The 23,904-nt window shown below is 46.7% G+C and overlaps 43 non-coding genes and 7 pseudogenes across 43 annotated transcripts; all 50 read right to left on the reverse strand.

The window, feature by feature from the left end:
* Window positions 1-308: 308 nt before the first annotated feature.
* On the reverse strand, window positions 309-427 carry LOC148794437 (5S ribosomal RNA). The gene has a single exon (XR_016069085.1). It is a non-coding gene; the product is annotated as a 5S ribosomal RNA (ribosomal RNA).
* Window positions 428-782: 355 nt separating this feature from the next.
* On the reverse strand, window positions 783-901 carry LOC148794438 (5S ribosomal RNA). Its single transcript, XR_016071547.1, has one exon. It is a non-coding gene; the product is annotated as a 5S ribosomal RNA (ribosomal RNA).
* A 355-nt stretch (window positions 902-1,256) lies between these two features.
* Window positions 1,257-1,375, reverse strand: LOC148794439 (5S ribosomal RNA). Its single transcript, XR_016072577.1, has one exon. It is a non-coding gene; the product is annotated as a 5S ribosomal RNA (ribosomal RNA).
* A 353-nt stretch (window positions 1,376-1,728) lies between these two features.
* LOC148794440 (5S ribosomal RNA) lies at window positions 1,729-1,847 on the reverse strand. The gene has a single exon (XR_016073479.1). It is a non-coding gene; the product is annotated as a 5S ribosomal RNA (ribosomal RNA).
* Window positions 1,848-2,201: 354 nt separating this feature from the next.
* LOC148794441 (5S ribosomal RNA) lies at window positions 2,202-2,320 on the reverse strand. Its single transcript, XR_016072896.1, has one exon. It is a non-coding gene; the product is annotated as a 5S ribosomal RNA (ribosomal RNA).
* A 355-nt stretch (window positions 2,321-2,675) lies between these two features.
* Window positions 2,676-2,794, reverse strand: LOC148794442 (5S ribosomal RNA). The gene has a single exon (XR_016071367.1). It is a non-coding gene; the product is annotated as a 5S ribosomal RNA (ribosomal RNA).
* A 354-nt stretch (window positions 2,795-3,148) lies between these two features.
* LOC148794443 (5S ribosomal RNA) lies at window positions 3,149-3,267 on the reverse strand. Its single transcript, XR_016071368.1, has one exon. It is a non-coding gene; the product is annotated as a 5S ribosomal RNA (ribosomal RNA).
* A 355-nt stretch (window positions 3,268-3,622) lies between these two features.
* On the reverse strand, window positions 3,623-3,741 carry LOC148794444 (5S ribosomal RNA). The gene has a single exon (XR_016072356.1). It is a non-coding gene; the product is annotated as a 5S ribosomal RNA (ribosomal RNA).
* A 353-nt stretch (window positions 3,742-4,094) lies between these two features.
* On the reverse strand, window positions 4,095-4,213 carry LOC148794445 (5S ribosomal RNA). The gene has a single exon (XR_016072314.1). It is a non-coding gene; the product is annotated as a 5S ribosomal RNA (ribosomal RNA).
* A 355-nt stretch (window positions 4,214-4,568) lies between these two features.
* On the reverse strand, window positions 4,569-4,687 carry LOC148794446 (5S ribosomal RNA; annotated as a pseudogene).
* Window positions 4,688-5,042: 355 nt separating this feature from the next.
* On the reverse strand, window positions 5,043-5,161 carry LOC148794447 (5S ribosomal RNA). The gene has a single exon (XR_016074490.1). It is a non-coding gene; the product is annotated as a 5S ribosomal RNA (ribosomal RNA).
* A 355-nt stretch (window positions 5,162-5,516) lies between these two features.
* Window positions 5,517-5,635, reverse strand: LOC148794448 (5S ribosomal RNA). Its single transcript, XR_016072766.1, has one exon. It is a non-coding gene; the product is annotated as a 5S ribosomal RNA (ribosomal RNA).
* Window positions 5,636-5,987: 352 nt separating this feature from the next.
* On the reverse strand, window positions 5,988-6,106 carry LOC148794449 (5S ribosomal RNA). Its single transcript, XR_016072988.1, has one exon. It is a non-coding gene; the product is annotated as a 5S ribosomal RNA (ribosomal RNA).
* A 355-nt stretch (window positions 6,107-6,461) lies between these two features.
* On the reverse strand, window positions 6,462-6,580 carry LOC148794450 (5S ribosomal RNA). Its single transcript, XR_016070531.1, has one exon. It is a non-coding gene; the product is annotated as a 5S ribosomal RNA (ribosomal RNA).
* Window positions 6,581-6,935: 355 nt separating this feature from the next.
* Window positions 6,936-7,054, reverse strand: LOC148794451 (5S ribosomal RNA). Its single transcript, XR_016075538.1, has one exon. It is a non-coding gene; the product is annotated as a 5S ribosomal RNA (ribosomal RNA).
* A 355-nt stretch (window positions 7,055-7,409) lies between these two features.
* On the reverse strand, window positions 7,410-7,533 carry LOC148794452 (5S ribosomal RNA). The gene has a single exon (XR_016069270.1). It is a non-coding gene; the product is annotated as a 5S ribosomal RNA (ribosomal RNA).
* Window positions 7,534-7,888: 355 nt separating this feature from the next.
* On the reverse strand, window positions 7,889-8,012 carry LOC148794453 (5S ribosomal RNA). The gene has a single exon (XR_016069904.1). It is a non-coding gene; the product is annotated as a 5S ribosomal RNA (ribosomal RNA).
* Window positions 8,013-8,367: 355 nt separating this feature from the next.
* LOC148794454 (5S ribosomal RNA) lies at window positions 8,368-8,486 on the reverse strand. The gene has a single exon (XR_016072075.1). It is a non-coding gene; the product is annotated as a 5S ribosomal RNA (ribosomal RNA).
* A 355-nt stretch (window positions 8,487-8,841) lies between these two features.
* On the reverse strand, window positions 8,842-8,960 carry LOC148794455 (5S ribosomal RNA; annotated as a pseudogene).
* Window positions 8,961-9,315: 355 nt separating this feature from the next.
* LOC148794456 (5S ribosomal RNA) lies at window positions 9,316-9,434 on the reverse strand. Its single transcript, XR_016074491.1, has one exon. It is a non-coding gene; the product is annotated as a 5S ribosomal RNA (ribosomal RNA).
* Window positions 9,435-9,789: 355 nt separating this feature from the next.
* Window positions 9,790-9,908, reverse strand: LOC148794457 (5S ribosomal RNA). Its single transcript, XR_016072767.1, has one exon. It is a non-coding gene; the product is annotated as a 5S ribosomal RNA (ribosomal RNA).
* A 352-nt stretch (window positions 9,909-10,260) lies between these two features.
* LOC148794458 (5S ribosomal RNA) lies at window positions 10,261-10,379 on the reverse strand. The gene has a single exon (XR_016072989.1). It is a non-coding gene; the product is annotated as a 5S ribosomal RNA (ribosomal RNA).
* Window positions 10,380-10,734: 355 nt separating this feature from the next.
* LOC148794459 (5S ribosomal RNA) lies at window positions 10,735-10,853 on the reverse strand. The gene has a single exon (XR_016070532.1). It is a non-coding gene; the product is annotated as a 5S ribosomal RNA (ribosomal RNA).
* Window positions 10,854-11,208: 355 nt separating this feature from the next.
* On the reverse strand, window positions 11,209-11,332 carry LOC148794460 (5S ribosomal RNA). The gene has a single exon (XR_016069271.1). It is a non-coding gene; the product is annotated as a 5S ribosomal RNA (ribosomal RNA).
* Window positions 11,333-11,687: 355 nt separating this feature from the next.
* On the reverse strand, window positions 11,688-11,811 carry LOC148794461 (5S ribosomal RNA). The gene has a single exon (XR_016069905.1). It is a non-coding gene; the product is annotated as a 5S ribosomal RNA (ribosomal RNA).
* A 355-nt stretch (window positions 11,812-12,166) lies between these two features.
* On the reverse strand, window positions 12,167-12,285 carry LOC148794462 (5S ribosomal RNA). The gene has a single exon (XR_016072076.1). It is a non-coding gene; the product is annotated as a 5S ribosomal RNA (ribosomal RNA).
* Window positions 12,286-12,640: 355 nt separating this feature from the next.
* On the reverse strand, window positions 12,641-12,759 carry LOC148794463 (5S ribosomal RNA). The gene has a single exon (XR_016073588.1). It is a non-coding gene; the product is annotated as a 5S ribosomal RNA (ribosomal RNA).
* Window positions 12,760-13,112: 353 nt separating this feature from the next.
* On the reverse strand, window positions 13,113-13,231 carry LOC148794464 (5S ribosomal RNA; annotated as a pseudogene).
* Window positions 13,232-13,586: 355 nt separating this feature from the next.
* Window positions 13,587-13,705, reverse strand: LOC148794465 (5S ribosomal RNA). The gene has a single exon (XR_016071366.1). It is a non-coding gene; the product is annotated as a 5S ribosomal RNA (ribosomal RNA).
* Window positions 13,706-14,060: 355 nt separating this feature from the next.
* On the reverse strand, window positions 14,061-14,179 carry LOC148794466 (5S ribosomal RNA; annotated as a pseudogene).
* Window positions 14,180-14,532: 353 nt separating this feature from the next.
* On the reverse strand, window positions 14,533-14,651 carry LOC148794467 (5S ribosomal RNA). Its single transcript, XR_016071331.1, has one exon. It is a non-coding gene; the product is annotated as a 5S ribosomal RNA (ribosomal RNA).
* Window positions 14,652-15,006: 355 nt separating this feature from the next.
* On the reverse strand, window positions 15,007-15,125 carry LOC148794468 (5S ribosomal RNA). Its single transcript, XR_016069695.1, has one exon. It is a non-coding gene; the product is annotated as a 5S ribosomal RNA (ribosomal RNA).
* A 355-nt stretch (window positions 15,126-15,480) lies between these two features.
* Window positions 15,481-15,599, reverse strand: LOC148794469 (5S ribosomal RNA). Its single transcript, XR_016075070.1, has one exon. It is a non-coding gene; the product is annotated as a 5S ribosomal RNA (ribosomal RNA).
* A 355-nt stretch (window positions 15,600-15,954) lies between these two features.
* On the reverse strand, window positions 15,955-16,073 carry LOC148794470 (5S ribosomal RNA). The gene has a single exon (XR_016072316.1). It is a non-coding gene; the product is annotated as a 5S ribosomal RNA (ribosomal RNA).
* A 354-nt stretch (window positions 16,074-16,427) lies between these two features.
* On the reverse strand, window positions 16,428-16,546 carry LOC148794471 (5S ribosomal RNA). The gene has a single exon (XR_016069696.1). It is a non-coding gene; the product is annotated as a 5S ribosomal RNA (ribosomal RNA).
* Window positions 16,547-16,901: 355 nt separating this feature from the next.
* LOC148794472 (5S ribosomal RNA) lies at window positions 16,902-17,020 on the reverse strand. Its single transcript, XR_016070886.1, has one exon. It is a non-coding gene; the product is annotated as a 5S ribosomal RNA (ribosomal RNA).
* A 355-nt stretch (window positions 17,021-17,375) lies between these two features.
* On the reverse strand, window positions 17,376-17,499 carry LOC148794473 (5S ribosomal RNA). The gene has a single exon (XR_016069272.1). It is a non-coding gene; the product is annotated as a 5S ribosomal RNA (ribosomal RNA).
* Window positions 17,500-17,854: 355 nt separating this feature from the next.
* On the reverse strand, window positions 17,855-17,973 carry LOC148794474 (5S ribosomal RNA). The gene has a single exon (XR_016072077.1). It is a non-coding gene; the product is annotated as a 5S ribosomal RNA (ribosomal RNA).
* A 355-nt stretch (window positions 17,974-18,328) lies between these two features.
* On the reverse strand, window positions 18,329-18,447 carry LOC148794475 (5S ribosomal RNA). Its single transcript, XR_016073589.1, has one exon. It is a non-coding gene; the product is annotated as a 5S ribosomal RNA (ribosomal RNA).
* A 353-nt stretch (window positions 18,448-18,800) lies between these two features.
* Window positions 18,801-18,919, reverse strand: LOC148794476 (5S ribosomal RNA; annotated as a pseudogene).
* Window positions 18,920-19,274: 355 nt separating this feature from the next.
* LOC148794477 (5S ribosomal RNA) lies at window positions 19,275-19,393 on the reverse strand. Its single transcript, XR_016073188.1, has one exon. It is a non-coding gene; the product is annotated as a 5S ribosomal RNA (ribosomal RNA).
* Window positions 19,394-19,748: 355 nt separating this feature from the next.
* LOC148794478 (5S ribosomal RNA) lies at window positions 19,749-19,867 on the reverse strand (annotated as a pseudogene).
* Window positions 19,868-20,220: 353 nt separating this feature from the next.
* On the reverse strand, window positions 20,221-20,339 carry LOC148794479 (5S ribosomal RNA). Its single transcript, XR_016070208.1, has one exon. It is a non-coding gene; the product is annotated as a 5S ribosomal RNA (ribosomal RNA).
* A 355-nt stretch (window positions 20,340-20,694) lies between these two features.
* LOC148794480 (5S ribosomal RNA) lies at window positions 20,695-20,813 on the reverse strand. Its single transcript, XR_016069697.1, has one exon. It is a non-coding gene; the product is annotated as a 5S ribosomal RNA (ribosomal RNA).
* Window positions 20,814-21,168: 355 nt separating this feature from the next.
* Window positions 21,169-21,287, reverse strand: LOC148794481 (5S ribosomal RNA). Its single transcript, XR_016070887.1, has one exon. It is a non-coding gene; the product is annotated as a 5S ribosomal RNA (ribosomal RNA).
* A 355-nt stretch (window positions 21,288-21,642) lies between these two features.
* LOC148794482 (5S ribosomal RNA) lies at window positions 21,643-21,766 on the reverse strand. Its single transcript, XR_016069273.1, has one exon. It is a non-coding gene; the product is annotated as a 5S ribosomal RNA (ribosomal RNA).
* A 355-nt stretch (window positions 21,767-22,121) lies between these two features.
* On the reverse strand, window positions 22,122-22,240 carry LOC148794483 (5S ribosomal RNA). Its single transcript, XR_016072078.1, has one exon. It is a non-coding gene; the product is annotated as a 5S ribosomal RNA (ribosomal RNA).
* Window positions 22,241-22,595: 355 nt separating this feature from the next.
* Window positions 22,596-22,714, reverse strand: LOC148794484 (5S ribosomal RNA). The gene has a single exon (XR_016073590.1). It is a non-coding gene; the product is annotated as a 5S ribosomal RNA (ribosomal RNA).
* Window positions 22,715-23,067: 353 nt separating this feature from the next.
* Window positions 23,068-23,186, reverse strand: LOC148794485 (5S ribosomal RNA; annotated as a pseudogene).
* Window positions 23,187-23,541: 355 nt separating this feature from the next.
* LOC148794486 (5S ribosomal RNA) lies at window positions 23,542-23,660 on the reverse strand. Its single transcript, XR_016071539.1, has one exon. It is a non-coding gene; the product is annotated as a 5S ribosomal RNA (ribosomal RNA).
* Between the last annotated feature and the right edge of the window lie 244 nt (window positions 23,661-23,904).

Here is a 23,904-nt window from a genome sequence, read left to right on the forward strand (position 1 = left end):
CCATTAATTGTTTTAGACTTGAAAAAACTGTGTATGCAGGCTTCCTCCCTTGCTAACCGTGCACAAGCTCCTACGTGAGCAGAGTGTTTGCTTTTCAGATCTGTCGCACCCCCGGATAGATGCAATACTATCGCGGGGCCCACAATGCACGACGAATGCCAAAAGACCGGTTTTTGCACGGTTCCTATTCAGTAATGACGATTGTGCCGCAAATGGTCCGAGTATCCGGCGCGTTGTTTGCGTTTGTCTCGCCGAAACGACAAATGGAATTTGCAAATACGATATCGAAATAAAATATTAATAAAATTGGGGTGCAACACGAGGACTTCCCAAGAGGTCACACATCCTAGTACTACGCTCGCCCAAGCACACTTAACTTCGGAGTTCTGATGGGATCCGGTGCATTAGTGCTGGTATGATCGCACCCGTTTAATTCATGCTCGCTTAGATCTTTATGCACTATCTTGCTCCCCTCCATTAATTGTTTTAGATTTGAAAAAAATGTGTATGCAGCCTTCCTCCCTTGGTAACCCTGCACAAGCTCCTATGTGAGCGGAGTGTTTGCTTTTTCAAATCTGCCGCTCCTCCGGATAGATGCAAGACTATCGCGGGGCCCACAATGCATGACGAATGCCGAAAGCCCGGTTCTTGCATCGTTGCCATTCAGTAATGACGATCGTGCCGCAAATGGTCCGAGTATCCGACGCATTGTTTCCAGTTGTCTCCCAGAAACAACAAATGGAATTTGCAAATACAAATCAAAATAAAATATTAATAAAATTGGGGTGCAACACGAGGACTTCCCAGGAGGTCACCCATCCTAGTACTACTCTCGCCCATGCACACTTAACTTCGGAGTTCTGATGGGATCCGGTGCATTAGTGCTGGTATGATCGCACCCGTTTATTTCATGCTCGCTTAGATCTTTATGCTCTATCTTGCTCCCCTCCATTAATTGTTTTAGACTTGAAAAAACTGTGTATGCAGCCTTCCTCCCTTGGTAACCGTGCACAAGCTCCTACGTGAGCAGAGTGTTTGCTTTTCAGATCTGCCGCACCCCCGGATAGATGCAATACTATCACGGGGCCCACAATGCACGACGAATGCCAAAAGCCCGGTTTTTGCACGGTTCCCATTCAGTAATGACGATCGTGCCGCAAATGGTCCGAGTATCCGGCGCGTTGTTTGAGTTTGTCTCGCCGAAACGACAAATGGAATTTGCAAATACGATATCGAAATAAAATATTAATAAAATTAGGGTGCAACACAAGGACTTCCCAGGAGGTCACCCATCCTAATACTACTCTCGCCCAAGCACACTTAACTTCGGAGTTCGGATGGGATCCGGTGCATTAGTGCTGGTATGATCGCACCCGTTTAATTCATGCTCGCTTAGATCTTTATGCACTATCTTGCTCCCCTCCATTAATTGTTTTAGATTTTAAAAAAATGTGTATGCAGCCTTCTTCCCTTGGTAACCGTGCACAAGCTCCTACGTGAGCGGAGTGTTTGCTTTTCAGATCTGCCGCACCTCCGGATAGATGCAATACTATCGCGGGGCCCACAATGCATGACGAATGCCGAAAGCCCGGTTCTTGCATCGTGGCCATTCAGTAATGACGATCGTGCCGCAAATGGTCCGAGTATCCGACGCATTGTTTCCAGTATCTCCCAGAAACAACAAATGGAATTTGCAAATACAAATCAAAATAAAATATTAATAAAATTGGGGTGCAACACGAGGACTTCCCAGGAGGTCACCCATCCTAGTACTACTCTCGCCGAAGCACGCTTAACTTCGGAGTTCTGATGGGATCCGGTGCATTAGTGCTGGTATGATCGCACCCGTTTAATTCATGCTCGCTTAAATCTTTATGCACTATCTTGCTCCCCTCCATTAATTGTTTTAGATTTGAAAAAACTGTGTACGCAGCCTTCCTCCCTTGGTAACCGTGCACAAGCTCCTACGTGAGCAGAGTGTTTGCATTTCAGATCTGCCGCACCCCCGGATAGATGCAATACTATCGCGGGGCCCACAATGCATGACGAATGCCGAAAACCCGGTTCTTGCATCGTTGCCATTCAGTAATGACGATCGTGCCGCAAATGGTCCGAGTATCCGACGCATTGTTTCCAGTTGTCTCCCAGAAACAACAAATGGAATTTGCAAATACAAATCAAAATAAAATATTAATAAAATTGGGGTGCAACACGAGGACGTCCCAGGAGGTCACCCATCCTAGTACTACTCTCGCCCAAGCACGCTTAACTTCGGAGTTCTGATGGGATCCGGTGCATTAGTGCTGGTATGATCGCACCCGTTTATTTCATGCTTGCTTAGATCTTTATGCACTATCTTGCTCCCCTCCATTAATTGTTTTAGACTTGAAAAAACTGTGTATGCAGCCTTCCTCCCTTGGTAACCGTGCACAAGCTCTTACGTGAGCAGAGTGTTTGCTTTTTAGATCTGCCGCACCCCCGGATAGATGCAATACTATCGCGGGGCCCACAATGCACGACGAATGCCAAAAGCCCGGTTTTTTCACGGTTCCCAGTCAGTAATGACAATCGTGCCGCAAATGGTCCGAGTATCCGGCGCGTTGTTTGCGTTTGTCTCGCCGAAACGACAAATGGAATTTGCAAATACGATATCGAAATAAAATATTAATAAAATTGGGGTGCAACACGAGGACTTCCCAGGAGGTCACCCATCCTAGTACTACTCCCGCCCATGCACACTTAACTTCGGAGTTCTGATGGGATCCGGTGCATTAGTGCTGGTATGATCGCACCCGTTTAATTCATGCTCGCTTAGATCTTTATGCACTATCTTGCTCCCCTCCATTAATTGTTTTAGACTTGAAAAAACTGTGTATGCAGCCTTCCTCCCTTGGTAACCGTGCACAAGCTCTTACGTGAGCAGAGTGTTTGTTTTTAGATCTGCCGCATCCCCGGATAGATGCAATACTATCGCGGGGCCCACAATGCACGACGAATGCCAAAAGCCCGGTTTTTTCACGGTTCCCATTCAGTAATGACAATCGTGCCGCAAATGGTCCGAGTATTCGGCGCGTTGTTTGCGTTTGTCTCGCCGAAACGACAAATGGAATTTGCAAATACGATATCGAAATAAAATATTAATAAAATTGGGGTGCAACACGAGGACTTCCCAGGAGGTCACCCATCCTAGTACTACTCCCGCCCATGCACACTTAACTTCGGAGTTCTGATGGGATCCGGTGCATTAGTGCTGGTATGATCGCACCCGTTTAATTCATGCTCGCTTAGATCTTTATGCACTATCTTGCTCCCCTCCATTAATTGTTTTAGACTTGAAAAAACTGTGTATGCAGCCTTCCTCCCTTGGTAACCGTGCACAAGCTCTTACGTGAGCAGAGTGTTTGCTTTTTAGATCTGCCGCATCCCCGGATAGATGCAATACTATCGCGGGGCCCACAATGCACGACGAATGCCAAAAGCCCGGTTTTTTCACGGTTCCCATTCAGTAATGACAATCGTGCCGCAAATGGTCCAAGTATCCGGCGCGTTGTTTGCGTTTGTCTCGCCGAAACGACAAATGGAATTTGCAAATACGATATCGAAATAAAATATTAATAAAATTGGGGTGCAACACAAGGACTTCCCAGGAGGTCACCCATCCTAGTACTACTCCCGCCCATGCACACTTAACTTCGGAGTTCTGATGGGATCCGGTGCATTAGTGCTGGTATGATCGCACCCGTTTAATTCATGCTCGCTTAGATCTTTATGCACTATCTTGCTCCCCTCCATTAATTGTTTTAGACTTGAAAAAACTGTGTATGCAGCCTTCCTCCCTTGGTAACCGTGCACAAGCTCCTACGTGAGCGGAGTGTTTGCTTTTCAGATCTGCCGCACCTCCGGATAGATGCAATACTATCACGGGGCCCACAATGCATGACGAATGCCGAAAGCCCGGTTCTTGCATCGTTGCCATTCAGTAATGACGACCGTGCCGCAAATGGTCCGAGTATCCGACGCATTGTTTCCAGTATCTCCCAGAAACAACAAATGGAATTTGCAAATACAAATCAAAATAAAATATTAATAAAATTGGGGTGCAACACGAGTACTTCCCAGGAGGTCACCCATCCTAGTACTACACTCGCCCAAGCACGCTTAACTTCGGAGTTCTGATGGGATTCGGTGCATTAGTGCTGGTATGATCGCACCCGTTTAATTCATGCTCGCTTAGATCTTTATGCACTATCTTGCTCCCCTCCATTAATTGTTTTAAATTTGAAAAAACTGTGTATGCAGCCTTCCTCCCTTGGTAACCGTGCACAAGCTCGTACGTGAGCAGAGTGTTTGCTTTTCAGATCTGCCGCACCCCCTGATAGATGCAATAATATCGCGGGGCCCACAATGCACGATGAATGCCAAAAGCCCGGTTTTTGCACGGTTCCCATTCAGTAATGACAATCGTGCCGCAAATGGTCCGAGTATCCGGCACGTTGTTTGCGTTTGTCTCGCCGAAACGACAAATGGAATTTGCAAATACGATATCGAAATAAAATATTAATAAAATTGGGGTGCAACACGAGGACTTCCCAGGAGGTCACCCATCCTAGTACTACTCTCGCCGAAGCACGCTTAACTTCGGAGTTCTGATGGGATCCTGTGCATTAGTGCTGCTATGATCGCACCCGTTTAATTCATGCTCGCTTAGATCTTTATGCACTATCTTGCTCCCCTCCATTAATTGTTTTAGACTTGAAAAAACTGTGTATGCAGCCTTCCTCCCTTGGTAACCGTGCACAAGCTCCTACGTGAGCAGAGTGTTTGCTTTTTAGATCTGCCGCACCCCCGGATAGATGCAATACTATCGCGGGGCCCACAATGCACGACGAATGCCAAAAGCCCGGTTTTTTCAAAGTTCCCAGTCAGTAATGACAATCGTGCCGCAAATGGTCCGAGTATCCGGCGCGTTGTTTGCGTTTGTCTCGCCGAAACGACAAATGGAATTTGCAAATACGATATCGAAATAAAATATTAATAAAATTGGGGTGCAACACGAGGACTTCCCAGGAGGTCACCCATCCTAGTACTACTCCCGCCCATGCACACTTAACTTCGGAGTTCTGATGGGATCCGGTGCATTAGTGCTGCTATGATCGCACCCGTTTAATTCATGCTCGCTTAGATCTTTATGCACTATCTTGCTCCCCTCCATTAATTGTTTTAGACTTGAAAAAACTGTGTATGCAGCCTTCCTCCCTTGGTAACCGTGCACAAGCTCTTACGTGAGCAGAGTGTTTGCTTTTTAGATCTGCCGCACCCCCGGATAGATGCAATACTATCACGGGGCCCACAATGCACGACGAATGCCAAAAGCCCGGTTTTTTCACGGTTCCCATTCAGTAATGACAATCGTGCCGCAAATGGTCCGAGTATCCGGCGCGTTGTTTGCGTTTGTCTCGCCGAAACGACAAATGGAATTTGCAAATACGATATCGAAATAAAATATTAATAAAATTGGGGTGCAACACGAGGACTTCCCAGGAGGTCACCCATCCTAGTACTACTCCCGCCCATGCACACTTAACTCCGGAGTTCTGATGGGATCCGGTGCATTAGTGCTGGTATGATCGCACCCGTTTAATTCATGCTCGCTTAGATCTTTATGCACTATCTTGCTCCCCTCCATTAATTGTTTTAGACTTGAAAAAACTGTGTATGCAGCCTTCCTCCCTTGGTAACCGTGCACAAGCTCCTACGTGAGCGGAGTGTTTGCTTTTCAGATCTGCCGCACCTCCGGATAGATGCAATACTATCGCGGGGCCCACAATGCATGACGAATGCCGAAACCCGGTTCTTGCATCGTTGCCATTCAGTAATGACGACCGTGCCGCAAATGGTCCGAGTATCCGACGCATTGTTTCCAGTATCTCCCAGAAACAACAAATGGAATTTGCAAATACAAATCTAAATAAAATATTAATAAAATTGGGGTGCAACACGAGGACTTCCCAGGAGGTCACCCATCCTAGTACTACACTCGCCCAAGCACGCTTAACTTCGGAGTTCTGATGGGATCCGGTGCATTAGTGCTGGTATGATCGCAGCCGTTTAATTCATGCTCGCTTAGATCTTTATGCAGTATCTTGCTCCCCTCCATTAATTGTTTTAGACTTGAAAAAACTGTGTATGCAGCCTTCCTCCCTTGGTAACCGTGCACAAGCTCCTACGTGAGCAGAGTGTTTGCTTATCAGATCTGCCGCACCCCCTGATAGATGCAATAATATCGCGGGGCCCACAATGCACGATGAATGCCAAAAGCCCGGTTTTTGCACGGTTCCCATTCAGTAATGACAATCGTGCCGCAAATGGTCCGAGTATCCGGCACGTAGTTTGCGTTTGCCTCGCCAAAACGACAAATGGAATTTGCAAATACGATATCGAATTAAAATATTAATAAAATTGGGGTGCAACACGAGGACTTCCCAGGAGGTCACCCATCCTAGTACAACTCTCGCCCAAGCACGCTTAACTTCGGAGTTCTGATGGGATCCTGTGCATTAGTGCTGGTATGATCGAACCCGTTTAATTCATGCTCGCTTAGATCTTTATGCACTATCTTGCTCCCCTCCATTAATTGTTTTAGATTTGAAAAAACTGTGTATGCAGCCTTCCTCCCTTGGTAACCGTGCACAAGCTCGTACGTGAGCAGAGTGTTTGCATTTCAGATCTGCCGCACCCCCGGATAGATGCAATACTATCGCGGTGCCCACAATGCACGACGAATGCCAAAAGCCCGGTTTTTGCACGGTTCCCATTCAGTAATGACGATTGTGCCGCAAATGGTCCGAGTATCCGGCGCGTTGTTTGCGTTTGTCTCGCCGAAACGACAAATGGAATTTGCAAATACGATATCGAAATAAAATATTAATAAAATTGAGGTGCAACACGAGGACTTCCCAGGAGGTCACCCATCCTAGTACTACGCTCGCCCAAGCACACTTAACTTCGGAGTTCTGATGGGATCCGATGCATTAGTGCTGGTATGATCGCACCCGTTTAATTCATGCTCGCTTAGATCTTTATGCACTATCTTGCTCCCCTCCATTAATTGTTTTAGATTTGAAAAAACTGTGTATGCAGCCTTCCTCCCTTGGTAACCGTGCACAAGCTCCTACGTGAGCGGAGTGTTTGCTTTTCAGATCAGCCGCACCCCCTGATAGATGCAATACTATCGCGGGGCCCACAATGCACGACGAATGCCAAAAGCCCGGTTTTTGCACGGTTCCCATTCAGTAATGACGATCGTGCCGCAAATGGTCCGAGTATCCGGCGCGTTGTTTGCGTTTGTCTCGCCGAAACGACAAATGGAATTTGCAAATACGATATCGAAATAAAATATTAATAAAATTGGGGTGCAACACGAGGACTTCCCAGGAGGTCACCCATCCTAGTACTACTCTCGCCCATGCACACTTAACTTCGGAGTTCTGATCCGATGGGATCCGGTGCATTAGTGCTGGTATGATCGCACCCGTTTAATTCATGCTCGCTTAGATCTTTATGCACTATCTTGCTCCCCTCCATTAATTGTTTTAGATTTGAAAAAACTGTGTATGCAGCCTTCCTCCCTTGGTAACCGTGCACAAGCTCCTACGTGAGCGGAGTGTTTGCTTTTCAGATCAGCCGCACCCCCTGATAGATGCAATACTATCGCGGGGCCCACAATGCACGACGAATGCCAAAAGCCCGGTTTTTGCACGGTTCCCATTCAGTAATGACGATCGTGCCGCAAATGGTCCGAGTATCCGGCGCGTTGTTTGCGTTTGTCTCGCCGAAACGACAAATGGAATTTGCAAATACGATATCGAAATAAAATATTAATAAAATTGGGGTGCAACACGAGGACTTCCCAGGAGGTCACCCATCCTAGTACTACTCTCGCCCATGCACACTTAACTTCGGAGTTCTGATCCGATGGGATCCGGTGCATTAGTGCTGGTATGATCACACCCGTTTAATTCATGCTCGCTTAGATCTTTATGCACTATCTTGCTCCCCTCCATTAATTGTTTTAGACTTGAAAAAACAGTGTATGCAGGCTTCCTCCCTTGGTAACCGTGCACAAGCTCCTACGTGAGCAGAGTGTTTGCTTTTCAGATCTGTCGCACCCCCGGATAGATGCAATACTATCGTGGGGCCCACAATGCACGACGAATGCCAAAAGCCCGGTTTTTGCACGGTTCCCATTCAGTAATGACGATTGTGCCGCAAATGGTCCGAGTATCCGGCGCGTTGTTTGCGTTTGTCTCGCCGAAACGACAAATGGAATTTGCAAATACGATATCGAAATAAAATATTAATAAAATTGGGGTGCAACACGAGGACTTCCCAGGAGGTCACCCATCCTAGTACTACGCTCGCCCAAGCACACTTAACTTCGGAGTTCTGATGGGATCCGGTGCATTAGTGCTGGTATGATCGCACCCGTTTAATTCATGCTCGCTTAGATCTTTATGCACTATCTTGCTCCCCTCCATTAATTGTTTTAGATTTGAAAAAACTGTGTATGCAGCCTTCCTCCCTTGGTAACCGTGCACAAGCTCCTACGTGAGCGGAGTGTTTGCTTTTCAGATCTGCCGCACCCCCTGATAGATGCAATAATATCGCGGGGCCCACAATGCACGATGAATGCCAAAAGCCCGGTTTTTGCACGGTTCCCATTCAGTAATGACAATCGTGCCGCAAATGGTCCGAGTATCCGGCACGTTGTTTGCGTTTGTCTCGCCGAAACGACAAATGGAATTTGCAAATACGATATCGAAATAAAATATTAATAAAATTGGGGTGCAACACGAGGACTTCCCAGGAGGTCACCCATCCTAGTACTACTCTCGCCGAAGCACGCTTAACTTCGGAGTTCTGATGGGATCCTGTGCATTAGTGCTGCTATGATCGCACCCGTTTAATTCATGCTCGCTTAGATCTTTATGCACTATCTTGCTCCCCTCCATTAATTGTTTTAGACTTGAAAAAACTGTGTATGCAGCCTTCCTCCCTTGGTAACCGTGCACAAGCTCTTACGTGAGCAGAGTGTTTGCTTTTTAGATCTGCCGCACCCCCGGATAGATGCAATACTATCGCGGGGCCCACAATGCACGACGAATGCCAAAAGCCCGGTTTTTTCAAAGTTCCCAGTCAGTAATGACAATCGTGCCGCAAATGGTCCGAGTATCCGGCGCGTTGTTTGCGTTTGTCTCGCCGAAACGACAAATGGAATTTGCAAATACGATATCGAAATAAAATATTAATAAAATTGGGGTGCAACACGAGGACTTCCCAGGAGGTCACCCATCCTAGTACTACTCCCGCCCATGCACACTTAACTTCGGAGTTCTGATGGGATCCGGTGCATTAGTGCTGCTATGATCGCACCCGTTTAATTCATGCTCGCTTAGATCTTTATGCACTATCTTGCTCCCCTCCATTAATTGTTTTAGACTTGAAAAAACTGTGTATGCAGCCTTCCTCCCTTGGTAACCGTGCACAAGCTCTTACGTGAGCAGAGTGTTTGCTTTTTAGATCTGCCGCACCCCCGGATAGATGCAATACTATCACGGGGCCCACAATGCACGACGAATGCCAAAAGCCCGGTTTTTTCACGGTTCCCATTCAGTAATGACAATCGTGCCGCAAATGGTCCGAGTATCCGGCGCGTTGTTTGCGTTTGTCTCGCCGAAACGACAAATGGAATTTGCAAATACGATATCGAAATAAAATATTAATAAAATTGGGGTGCAACACGAGGACTTCCCAGGAGGTCACCCATCCTAGTACTACTCCCGCCCATGCACACTTAACTCCGGAGTTCTGATGGGATCCGGTGCATTAGTGCTGGTATGATCGCACCCGTTTAATTCATGCTCGCTTAGATCTTTATGCACTATCTTGCTCCCCTCCATTAATTGTTTTAGACTTGAAAAAACTGTGTATGCAGCCTTCCTCCCTTGGTAACCGTGCACAAGCTCCTACGTGAGCGGAGTGTTTGCTTTTCAGATCTGCCGCACCTCCGGATAGATGCAATACTATCGCGGGGCCCACAATGCATGACGAATGCCGAAACCCGGTTCTTGCATCGTTGCCATTCAGTAATGACGACCGTGCCGCAAATGGTCAGAGTATCCGACGCATTGTTTCCAGTATCTCCCAGAAACAACAAATGGAATTTGCAAATACAAATCTAAATAAAATATTAATAAAATTGGGGTGCAACACGAGGACTTCCCAGGAGGTCACCCATCCTAGTACTACACTCGCCCAAGCACGCTTAACTTCGGAGTTCTGATGGGATCCGGTGCATTAGTGCTGGTATGATCGCAGCCGTTTAATTCATGCTCGCTTAGATCTTTATGCACTATCTTGCTCCCCTCCATTAATTGTTTTAGACTTGAAAAAACTGTGTATGCAGCCTTCCTCCCTTGGTAACCGTGCACAAGCTCCTACGTGAGCAGAGTGTTTGCTTATCAGATCTGCCGCACCCCCTGATAGATGCAATAATATCGCGGGGCCCACAATGCACGATGAATGCCAAAAGCCCGGTTTTTGCACGGTTCCCATTCAGTAATGACAATCGTGCCGCAAATGGTCCGAGTATCCGGCACGTAGTTTGCGTTTGCCTCGCCAAAACGACAAATGGAATTTGCAAATACGATATCGAATTAAAATATTAATAAAATTGGGGTGCAACACGAGGACTTCCCAGGAGGTCACCCATCCTAGTACAACTCTCGCCCAAGCACGCTTAACTTCGGAGTTCTGATGGGATCCTGTGCATTAGTGCTGGTATGATCGAACCCGTTTAATTCATGCTCGCTTAGATCTTTATGCACTATCTTGCTCCCCTCCATTAATTGTTTTAGATTTGAAAAAACTGTGTATGCAGCCTTCCTCCCTTGGTAACCGTGCACAAGCTCCTACGTGAGCGGAGTGTTTGCTTTTCAGATCAGCCGCACCCCCTGATAGATGCAATACTATCGCGGGGCCCACAATGCACGACGAATGCCAAAAGCCCGGTTTTTGCACGGTTCCCATTCAGTAATGACGATCGTGCCGCAAATGGTCCGAGTATCCGGCGCGTTGTTTGCGTTTGTCTCGCCGAAACGACAAATGGAATTTGCAAATACGATATCGAAATAAAATATTAATAAAATTGGGGTGCAACACGAGGACTTCCCAGGAGGTCACCCATCCTAGTACTACTCTCGCCCATGCACACTTAACTTCGGAGTTCTGATCCGATGGGATCCGGTGCATTAGTGCTGGTATGATCGCACCCGTTTAATTCATGCTCGCTTAGATCTTTATGCACTATCTTGCTCCCCTCCATTAATTGTTTTAGATTTGAAAAAACTGTGTATGCAGCCTTCCTCCCTTGGTAACCGTGCACAAGCTCCTACGTGAGCGGAGTGTTTGCTTTTCAGATCAGCCGCACCCCCTGATAGATGCAATACTATCGCGGGGCCCACAATGCACGACGAATGCCAAAAGCCCGGTTTTTGCACGGTTCCCATTCAGTAATGACGATCGTGCCGCAAATGGTCCGAGTATCCGGCGCGTTGTTTGCGTTTGTCTCGCCGAAACGACAAATGGAATTTGCAAATACGATATCGAAATAAAATATTAATAAAATTGGGGTGCAACACGAGGACTTCCCAGGAGGTCACCCATCCTAGTACTACTCTCGCCCATGCACACTTAACTTCGGAGTTCTGATCCGATGGGATCCGGTGCATTAGTGCTGGTATGATCACACCCGTTTAATTCATGCTCGCTTAGATCTTTATGCACTATCTTGCTCCCCTCCATTAATTGTTTTAGACTTGAAAAAACAGTGTATGCAGGCTTCCTCCCTTGGTAACCGTGCACAAGCTCCTACGTGAGCAGAGTGTTTGCTTTTCAGATCTGTCGCACCCCCGGATAGATGCAATAGTATCGTGGGGCCCACAATGCACGACGAATGCCAAAAGCCCGGTTTTTGAACGGTTCCCATTCAGTAATGACGATTGTGCCGCAAATGGTCCGAGTATCCGGCGCGTTGTTTGCGTTTGTCTCGCCGAAACGACAAATGGAATTTGCAAATACGATATCGAAATAAAATATTAATAAAATTGGGGTGCAACACGAGGACTTCCCAGGAGGTCACCCATCCTAGTACTACGCTCGCCCAAGCACACTTAACTTCGGAGTTCTGATGGGATCCGGTGCATTAGTGCTGGTATGATCGCACCCGTTTAATTCATGCTCGCTTAGATCTTTATGCACTATCTTGCTCCCCTCCATTAATTGTTTTAGATTTGAAAAAACTGTGTATGCAGCCTTCCTCCCTTGGTAACCGTGCACAAGCTCCTACGTGAGCGGAGTGTTTGCTTTTCAGATCTGCCGCACCCCCTGATAGATGCAATACTATCGCGGGGCCCACAATGCACGACGAATGCCAAAAGCCCGGTTTTTGCACGGTTCCCATTCAGTAATGACGATCGTGCCGCAAATGGTCCGAGTATCCGGCGCGTTGTTTGAGTTTGTCTCGCCGAAACGACAAATGGAATTTGCAAATACGATATCGAAATAAAATATTAATAAAATTGGGGTGCAACACAAGGACTTCCCAAGAGGTCACCCATCCTAATACTACTCTCGCCCAAGCACACTTAACTTCGGAGTTCTGATGGGATCCGGTGCATTAGTGCTGGTATGATCGCACCCGTTTAATTCATGCTCGCTTAGATCTTTATGAACTATCTTGCTCCCTTCCATTAATTGTTTTAGATTTGAAAAAAATGTGTATGCAGCCTTCTTCCCTTGGTAACCGTGCACAAGCTCCTACGTGAGCGGAGTGTTTGCTTTTCAGATCTGCCGCACCTCCGGATAGATGCAATACTATCGCGGGGCCCACAATGCATGACGAATGCCGAAAGCCCGGTTCTTGCATCGTGGCCATTCAGTAATGACGATCGTGCCGCAAATGGTCCGAGTATCCGACGCATTGTTTCTAGTATCTCCCAGAAACAACAAATGGAATTTGCAAATACAAATCAAAATAAAATATTAATAAAATTGGGGTGCAACACGAGGACTTACCAGGAGGTCACCCATCCTAGTAATACTCTTGCCCAAGCACGCTTAACTTCGGAGTTCTGATGGGATCCTATGCATTAGTGCTGGTATGATCGCACCCGTATAATTCATGCTCGCTTAGATCTTTATGCACTATCTTGCTCCCCTCCATTAATTGTTTTAGATTTGAAAAAACTGTGTATGCAACCTTCCTCCCTTGGTAACCGTGCACAAGCTCGTACGTGAACAGAGTGTTTGCATTTCAGATCTGCCGCACCCCCGGATAGATGCAATACTACTGCGGGACCCACAATGCACGACGAATGCCAAAAGCCCGGTTTTTGCACGGTTCCCATTCAGTAATGACAATCGTGCCGCAAATGGTCCGAGTATCCGGCACGTTGTTTGCGTTTGTCTCACCGAAACGATAAATGGAATTTGCAAATACGATATCGAAATAATATATTAATAAAATTGGGGTGCAACACGAGGACTTCCCCGGAGGTCACCCATCCTAGTACTATTCCCGCCCAAGCACACTTAACTTCGGAGTTCTGATGGGATCCGGTGCATTTGTGCTGGTATGATCGCACCCGTTTAATTCATGCTCGCTTAGATCTTTATGAACTATCTTGCTCCCTTCCATTAATTGTTTTAGATTTGAAAAAAATGTCTATGCAGCCTTCCTCCCTTGGTAACCGTGCACAAGATCCTACGTGAGCGGAGTGTTTGCTTTTCAGATCTGCCGCACCTCCGGATAGATGCAATACTATCGCGGGGCCCACAATGCACGACGAATGCCGAAAGCCCGGTTTTTGCATCGTTGCCATTCAGTAATGACAATCGTGCCGCAAATGGTCTGAGTATCCGGCACGTTGTTTGCGTTTGTCTCGCCGAAACGACAAATGGAATTTGCAAATACGATATCGAAATAAAATATTAATAAAATTGGGGTGCAACAGGAGGACTTCCCAGAAGGTCACCCATCCTAGTACTACTCTCGCCCATGCACACTTAACTTCGGTGTTCTGATGGGATCCGGTGCATTAGTGCTGGTATGATCGCACCCGTTTAATTCATGCTCGCTTAGATCTTTATGCACTATCTTGCTCCCCTCCATTAATTGTTTTAGATTTGAAAAAAATGTGATTGCAGCCTTCTTCCCTTGGTAACCGTGCACAAGCTCCTACGTGAGCGGAGTGTTTGCTTTTCAGATCTGCCGCACCTCCGGATAGATGCAATAGTATCGCGGGGCCCACAATGCATGACGAATGCCGAAAGCCCGATTCTTGCATCGTGGCCATTCAGTAATGACGATCGTGCCGCAAATGGTCCGAGTATCCGACGCATTGTTTCCAGTATCTCCCAGAAACAACAAATGGAATTTGCAAATACAAATCAAAATAAAATATTAATAAAATTGGGGTGCAACACGAGGACTTCCCAGGAGGTCACCCATCCTAGTACTACTCTCGCCCAAGCACGCTTAACTTCGGAGTTCTGATGGGATCCGGTGCATTAGTGCTGGTATGATCGCACCCGTTTAATTCAAGCTCGCTTAGATCTTTATGCACTATCTTGCTCCCCTCCATTAATTGTTTTAGATTTGAAAAAACTGTGTATGCAGCCTTCCTCCCTTGGTAACCGTGCACAAGCTCCTACGTGAGCAGAGTGTTTGCTTTTCAGATCTGCCGCACCCCCTGATAGATGCAATACTATCGCGGGGCCCACAATGCACGACGAATGCCAAAAGCCCGGTTTTTGCACGGTTCCCATTCAGTAATGACAATCGTGCCGCAAATGGTCCGAGTATCCGGCACGTTGTTTGCGTTTGTCTCGCCGAAACGACAAATGGAATTTGCAAATACGATATCGAAATAAAATATTAATAAAATTGGGGTGCAACACGAGGACTTCCCAGGAGGTCACCCATCCTAGTAATAGTCTCGCCCAAGCACGCTTAACTTCGGAGTTCTGATGGGATCCTGTGCATTAGTGCTGGTATGATCGCACCCGTTTAATTCATGCTCGCTTAGATCTTTATGCACTATCTTGCTCCCCTCCATTAATTGTTTTAGATTTGAAAAAACTGTGTATGCAGCCTTCCTCCCTTGGTAACCGTGCACAAGCTCGTACGTGAGCAGAGTGTTTGCATTTCAGATCTGCCGCACCCCCGGATAGATGCAATACTATCGCGGGGCCCACAATGCACGACGAATGCCAAAAGCCCGGTTTTTGAACGGTTCCCATTCAGTAATGACAATCGTGCCGCAAATGGTCCGAGTATCCGGCACGTTGTTTGCGTTTGTCTCACCGAAACGACAAATGGAATTTGCAAATACGATATCGAAATAAAATATTAATAAAATTGGGGTGCAACACGAGGACTTCCCCGTAGGTCACCCATCCTAGTACTACTTTCGCCCAAGCACACTTAACTTCGGAGTTCTGATGGGATCCGGTGCATTTGTGCTGGTATGATCGCACCCGTTTAATTCTTGCTCGCTTAGATCTTTATGAACTATCTTGCTCCCTTCCATTAATTGTTTTAGATTTGAAAAAAATGTGTATGCAGCCTTCCTCCCTTGGTAACCGTGCACAAGCTCCTACGTGAGCGGAGTGTTTGCTTTTCAGATCTGCCGCACCTCCGGATAGATGCAATACTATTACGGGGCCCACAATGCACGACGAATGCCAAAAGCCCGGTTTTTGCACGGTTCCCATTCAGTAATGACAATCGTGCCGCAAATGGTCCGAGTATCCGGCACGTTGTTTGCGTTTGTCTCACCGAAACGACAAATGGAATTTGCAAATACGATATCGAAATAAAATATTATTAAAAATGGGGTGCAACACGAGGACTTCCCCGGAGGTCACCCATCCTAGTACTACTCTCGCCCAAGCACACTTAACTTCGGAGTTCTGATGGGATCCGGTGCATTAGTGCTGGTATGATCGCACCCGTTTAATTCATGCTTGCTTAGATCTTTATGCACTATCTTGCTCCCCTCCATTAATTGTTTTAGATTTGAAAAAACTGTGTAGCAGCCTTCCTCCCTTGGTAACCGTGCACAAGCTCCTACGTGAGCAGAGTGTTTGCTTTTCAGATCTGCCGCACCCCCTGATAGATGCAATACTATCGCGGGGCCCACAATGCACGACGAATGCCAAAAGCCCGGTTTTTGCACGGTTCCCATTCAGTAATGACAATCGTGCCGCAAATGGTCCGAGTATCCGGCACGTTGTTTGCGTTTGTCTCGCCGAAACGACAAATGGAATTTGCAAATACGATATCGAAATAAAATATTAATAAAATTGGGGTGCAACACGAGGACTTCCCAGGAGGTCACCCATCCTAGTAATAGTCTCGCCCAAGCACGCTTAACTTCGGAGTTCTGATGGGATCCTGTGCATTAGTGCTGGTATGATCGCACCCGTTTAATTCATGCTCGCTTAGATCTTTATGCACTATCTTGCTCCCCTCCATTAATTGTTTTAGATTTGAAAAAACTGTGTATGCAGCCTTCCTCCCTTGGTAACCGTGCACAAGCTCGTACGTGAGCAGAGTGTTTGCATTTCAGATCTGCCGCACCCCCGGATAGATGCAATACTATCGCGGGGCCCACAATGCACGACGAATGCCAAAAGCCCGGTTTTTGCACGGTTCCCATTCAGTAATGACAATCGTGCCGCAAATGGTCCGAGTATCCGGCACGTTGTTTGCGTTTGTCTCACCGAAACGACAAATGGAATTTGCAAATACGATATCGAAAAAAAATATTAATAAAATTGGGGTGCAACACGAGGACTTCCCCGGAGGTCACCCATCCTAGTACTACTCTCGCCCAAGCACACTTAACTTCGGAGTTCTGATGGGATCCGGTGCATTTGTGCTGGTATGATCGCACCCGTTTAATTCTTGCTCGCTTAGATCTTTATGAACTATCTTGCTCCCTTCCATTAATTGTTTTAGATTTGAAAAAAATGTGTATGCAGCCTTCCTCCCTTGGTAACCGTGCACAAGCTCCTACGTGAGCGGAGTGTTTGCTTTTCAGATCTGCCGCACCTCCGGATAGATGCAATACTATTACGGGGCCCACAATGCACGACGAATGCCAAAAGCCCGGTTTTTGCACGGTTCCCATTCAGTAATGACGATCGTGCCGCAAATGGTCCGAGTATCCGGCGCGTTGTTTGCGTTTGTCTCGCCGAAACGACAAATGGAATTTGCAAATACGATATCGAAATAAAATATTAATAAAATTGGGGTGCAACACGAGGACTTCCCAGGAGGTCACCCATCCTAGTACTACTCTCGCCCATGCACACTTAACTTCGGAGTTCTGATCCGATGGGATCCGGTGCATTAGTGCTGGTATGATCGCACCCGTTTAATTCATGCTCGCTTAGATCTTTATGCACTATCTTGCTCCCCTCCATTAATTGTTTTAGACTTGAAAAAACAGTGTATGCAGGTTTCCTCCCTTGGTAACCGTGCACAAGCTCCTACGTGAGCAGAGTGTTTGCTTTTCAGATCTGTCGCACCCCCGGATAGATGCAATACTATCGTGGGGCCCACAATGCACGACGAATGCCAAAAGCCCGGTTTTTGCACGGTTCCCATTCAGTAATGACGATTGTGCCGCAAATGGTCCGAGTATCCGGCGCGTTGTTTGCGTTTGTCTCGCCGAAACGACAAATGGAATTTGCAAATACGATATCGAAATAAAATATTAATAAAATTGGGGTGCAACACGAGGACTTCCCAGGAGGTCACCCATCCTAGTACTACGCTCGCCCAAGCACACTTAACTTCGGAGTTCTGATGGGATCCGGTGCATTAGTGCTGGTATGATCGCACCCGTTTAATTCATGCTCGCTTAGATCTTTATGCACTATCTTGCTCCCCTCCATTAATTGTTTTAGATTTGAAAAAACTGTGTATGCAGCCTTCCTCCCTTGGTAACCGTGCACAAGCTCCTACGTGAGCGGAGTGTTTGCTTTTCAGATCTGCCGCACCCCCTGATAGATGCAATACTATCGCGGGGCCCACAATGCATGACGAATGCCAAAAGCCCGGTTTTTGCACGGTTCCCATTCAGTAATGACGATCGTGCCGCAAATGGTCCGAGTATCCGGCGCGTTGTTTGTGTTTGTCTCGCCGAAACGACAAATGGAATTTGCAAATACGATATCGAAATAAAATATTAATAAAATTGGGGTGCAACACAAGGACTTCCCAAGAGGTCACCCATCCTAATACTACTCTCGCCCAAGCACACTTAACTTCGGAGTTCTGATGGGATCCGGTGCATTAGTGCTGGTATGATCGCACCCGTTTAATTCATGCTCGCTTAGATCTTTATGAACTATCTTGCTCCCTTCCATTAATTGTTTTAGATTTGAAAAAAATGTGTATGCAGCCTTCTTCCCTTGGTAACCGTGCACAAGCTCCTACGTGAGCGGAGTGTTTGCTTTTCAGATCTGCCGCACCTCCGGATAGATGCAATACTATCGCGGGGCCCACAATGCATGACGAATGCCGAAAGCCCGGTTCTTGCATCGTGGCCATTCAGTAATGACGATCGTGCCGCAAATGGTCCGAGTATCCGACGCATTGTTTCTAGTATCTCCCAGAAACAACAAATGGAATTTGCAAATACAAATCAAAATAAAATATTAATAAAATTGGGGTGCAACACGAGGACTTACCAGGAGGTCACCCATCCTAGTAATACTCTCGCCCAAGCACGCTTAACTTCGGAGTTCTGATGGGATCCTATGCATTAGTGCTGGTATGATCGCACCCGTATAATTCATGCTCGCTTAGATCTTTATGCACTATCTTGCTCCCCTCCATTAATTGTTTTAGATTTGAAAAAACTGTGTATGCAACCTTCCTCCCTTGGTAACCGTGCACAAGCTCGTACGTGAACAGAGTGTTTGCATTTCAGATCTGCCGCACCCCCGGATAGATGCAATACTACTGCGGGACCCACAATGCACGACGAATGCCAAAAGCCCGGTTTTTGCACGGTTCCCATTCAGTAATGACAATCGTGCCGCAAATGGTCCGAGTATCCGGCACGTTGTTTGCGTTTGTCTCACCGAAACGATAAATGGAATTTGCAAATACGATATCGAAATAATATATTAATAAAATTGGGGTGCAACACGAGGACTTCCCCGGAGGTCACCCATCCTAGTACTATTCTCGCCCAAGCACACTTAACTTCGGAGTTCTGATGGGATCCAGTGCATTTGTGCTGGTATGATCGCACCCGTTTAATTCATGCTCGCTTAGATCTTTATGAACTATCTTGCTCCCTTCCATTAATTGTTTTAGATTTGAAAAAAATGTCTATGCAGCCTTCCTCCCTTGGTAACCGTGCACAAGATCCTACGTGAGCGGAGTGTTTGCTTTTCAGATCTGCCGCACCTCCGGATAGATGCAATACTATCGCGGGGCCCACAATGCACGACGAATGCCGAAAGCCCGGTTTTTGCATCGTTGCCATTCAGTAATGACAATCGTGCCGCAAATGGTCTGAGTATCCGGCACGTTGTTTGCGTTTGTCTCGCCGAAACGACAAATGGAATTTGCAAATACGATATCGAAATAAAATATTAATAAAATTGGGGTGCAACAGGAGGACTTCCCAGAAGGTCACCCATCCTAGTACTACTCTCGCCCATGCACACTTAACTTCGGAGTTCTGATGGGATCCGGTGCATTAGTGCTGGTATGATCGGACCCGTTTAATTCATGCTCGCTTAGATCTTTATGCACTATCTTGCTCCCCTCCATTAATTGTTTTAGATTTGAAAAAAATGTGTATGCAACCTTCCTCCCTTGGTAACCGTGCACAAGCTCGTACGTGAACAGAGTGTTTGCATTTCAGATCTGCCGCACCCCCGGATAGATGCAATACTACTGCGGGACCCACAATGCACGACGAATGCCGAAAGCCCGATTCTTGCATCGTGGCCATTCAGTAATGACGATCGTGCCGCAAATGGTCCGAGTATCCGACGCATTGTTTCCAGTATCTCCCAGAAACAACAAATGGAATTTGCAAATACAAATCAAAATAAAATATTAATAAAATTGGGGTGCAACACGAGGACTTCCCAGGAGGTCACCCATCCTAGTACTACTCTCGCCCAAGCACGCTTAACTTCGGAGTTCTGATGGGATCCGGTGGATTAGTGCTGGTATGATCGCACCCGTTTAATTCAAGCTCGCTTAGATCTTTATGCACTATCTTGCTCCCCTCCATTAATTGTTTTAGATTTGAAAAAACTGTGTATGCAGCCTTCCTCCCTTGGTAACCGTGCACAAGCTCCTACGTGAGCAGAGTGTTTGCTTTTCAGATCTGCCGCACCCCCTGATAGATGCAATACTATCGCGGGGCCCACAATGCACGACGAATGCCAAAAGCCCGGTTTTTGCACGGTTCCCATTCAGTAATGACAATCGTGCCGCAAATGGTCCGAGTATCCGGCACGTTGTTTGCGTTTGTCTCGCCGAAACGACAAATGGAATTTGCAAATACGATATCGAAATAAAATATTAATAAAATTGGGGTGCAACACGAGGACTTCCCAGGAGGTCACCCATCCTAGTAATAGTCTCGCCCAAGCACGCTTAACTTCGGAGTTCTGATGGGATCCTGTGCATTAGTGCTGGTATGATCGCACCCGTTTAATTCATGCTCGCTTAGATCTTTATGCACTATCTTGCTCCCCTCCATTAATTGTTTTAGATTTGAAAAAACTGTGTATGCAGCCTTCCTCCCTTGGTAACCGTGCACAAGCTCGTACGTGAGCAGAGTGTTTGCATTTCAGATCTGCCGCACCCCCGGATAGATGCAATACTATCGCGGGGCCCACAATGCACGACGAATGCCAAAAGCCCGGTTTTTGCACGGTTCCCATTCAGTAATGACAATCGTGCCGCAAATGGTCCGAGTATCCGGCACGTTGTTTGCGTTTGTCTCACCGAAACGACAAATGGAATTTGCAAATACGATATCGAAAAAAAATATTAATAAAATTGGGGTGCAACACGAGGACTTCCCCGGAGGTCACCCATCCTAGTACTACTCTCGCCCAAGCACACTTAACTTCGGAGTTCTGATGGGATCCGGTGCATTTGTGCTGGTATGATCGCACCCGTTTAATTCTTGCTCGCTTAGATCTTTATGAACTATCTTGCTCCCTTCCATTAATTGTTTTAGATTTGAAAAAAATGTGTATGCAGCCTTCCTCCCTTGGTAACCGTGCACAAGCTCCTACGTGAGCGGAGTGTTTGCTTTTCAGATCTGCCGCACCTCCGGATAGATGCAATACTATTACGGGGCCCACAATGCACGACGAATGCCAAAAGCCCGGTTTTTGCACGGTTCCCATTCAGTAATGACGATCGTGCCGCAAATGGTCCGAGTATCCGGCGCGTTGTTTGCGTTTGTCTCGCCGAAACGACAAATGGAATTTGCAAATACGATATCGAAATAAAATATTAATAAAATTGGGGTGCAACACGAGGACTTCCCAGGAGGTCACCCATCCTAGTACTACTCTCGCCCATGCACACTTAACTTCGGAGTTCTGATCCGATGGGATCCGGTGCATTAGTGCTGGTATGATCGCACCCGTTTAATTCATGCTCGCTTAGATCTTTATGCACTATCTTGCTCCCCTCCATTAATTGTTTTAGACTTGAAAAAACAGTGTATGCAGGTTTCCTCCCTTGGTAACCGTGCACAAGCTCCTACGTGAGCAGAGTGTTTGCTTTTCAGATCTGTCGCACCCCCGGATAGATGCAATACTATCGTGGGGCCCACAATGCACGACGAATGCCAAAAGCCCGGTTTTTGCACGGTTCCCATTCAGTAATGACGATTGTGCCGCAAATGGTCCGAGTATCCGGCGCGTTGTTTGCGTTTGTCTCGCCGAAACGACAAATGGAATTTGCAAATACGATATCGAAATAAAATATTAATAAAATTGGGGTGCAACACGAGGACTTCCCAGGAGGTCACCCATCCTAGTACTACGCTCGCCCAAGCACACTTAACTTCGGAGTTCTGATGGGATCCGGTGCATTAGTGCTGGTATGATCGCACCCGTTTAATTCATGCTCGCTTAGATCTTTATGCACTATCTTGCTCCCCTCCATTAATTGTTTTAGATTTGAAAAAACTGTGTATGCAGCCTTCCTCCCTTGGTAACCGTGCACAAGCTCCTACGTGAGCGGAGTGTTTGCTTTTCAGATCTGCCGCACCCCCTGATAGATGCAATACTATCGCGGGGCCCACAATGCACGACGAATGCCAAAAGCCCGGTTTTTGCACGGTTCCCATTCAGTAATGACGATCGTGCCGCAAATGGTCCGAGTATCCGGCGCGTTGTTTGTGTTTGTCTCGCCGAAACGACAAATGGAATTTGCAAATACGATATCGAAATAAAATATTAATAAAATTGGGGTGCAACACAAGGACTTCCCAAGAGGTCACCCATCCTAATACTACTCTCGCCCAAGCACACTTAACTTCGGAGTTCTGATGGGATCCGGTGCATTAGTGCTGGTATGATCGCACCCGTTTAATTCATGCTCGCTTAGATCTTTATGAACTATCTTGCTCCCTTCCATTAATTGTTTTAGATTTGAAAAAAATGTGTATGCAGCCTTCTTCCCTTGGTAACCGTGCACAAGCTCCTACGTGAGCGGAGTGTTTGCTTTTCAGATCTGCCGCACCTCCGGATAGATGCAATACTATCGCGGGGCCCACAATGCATGACGAATGCCGAAAGCCCGGTTCTTGCATCGTGGCCATTCAGTAATGACGATCGTGCCGCAAATGGTCCGAGTATCCGACGCATTGTTTCTAGTATCTCCCAGAAACAACAAATGGAATTTGCAAATACAAATCAAAATAAAATATTAATAAAATTGGGGTGCAACACGAGGACTTACCAGGAGGTCACCCATCCTAGTAATACTCTCGCCCAAGCACGCTTAACTTCGGAGTTCTGATGGGATCCTATGCATTAGTGCTGGTATGATCGCACCCGTATAATTCATGCTCGCTTAGATCTTTATGCACTATCTTGCTCCCCTCCATTAATTGTTTTAGATTTGAAAAAACTGTGTATGCAACCTTCCTCCCTTGGTAACCGTGCACAAGCTCGTACGTGAACAGAGTGTTTGCATTTCAGATCTGCCGCACCCCCGGATAGATGCAATACTACTGCGGGACCCACAATGCACGACGAATGCCAAAAGCCCGGTTTTTGCACGGTTCCCATTCAGTAATGACAATCGTGCCGCAAATGGTCCGAGTATCCGGCACGTTGTTTGCGTTTGTCTCACCGAAACGATAAATGGAATTTGCAAATACGATATCGAAATAATATATTAATAAAATTGGGGTGCAACACGAGGACTTCCCCGGAGGTCACCCATCCTAGTACTATTCTCGCCCAAGCACACTTAACTTCGGAGTTCTGATGGGATCCGGTGCATTTGTGCTGGTATGATCGCACCCGTTTAATTCATGCTCGCTTAGATCTTTATGAACTATCTTGCTCCCTTCCATTAATTGTTTTAGATTTGAAAAAAATGTCTATGCAGCCTTCCTCCCTTGGTAACCATGCACAAGATCCTACGTGAGCGGAGTGTTTGCTTTTCAGATCTGCCGCACCTCCGGATAGATGCAATACTATCGCGGGGCCCACAATGCACGACGAATGCCGAAAGCCCGGTTTTTGCATCGTTGCCATTCAGTAATG

The sequence above is a fragment of the Nelumbo nucifera genome, chromosome 4 (assembly GCF_055504915.1).
Source record: "Nelumbo nucifera cultivar China Antique chromosome 4, China Antique-T2T, whole genome shotgun sequence".
Classification (NCBI taxonomy): Eukaryota; Viridiplantae; Streptophyta; class Magnoliopsida; order Proteales; family Nelumbonaceae; genus Nelumbo; species Nelumbo nucifera.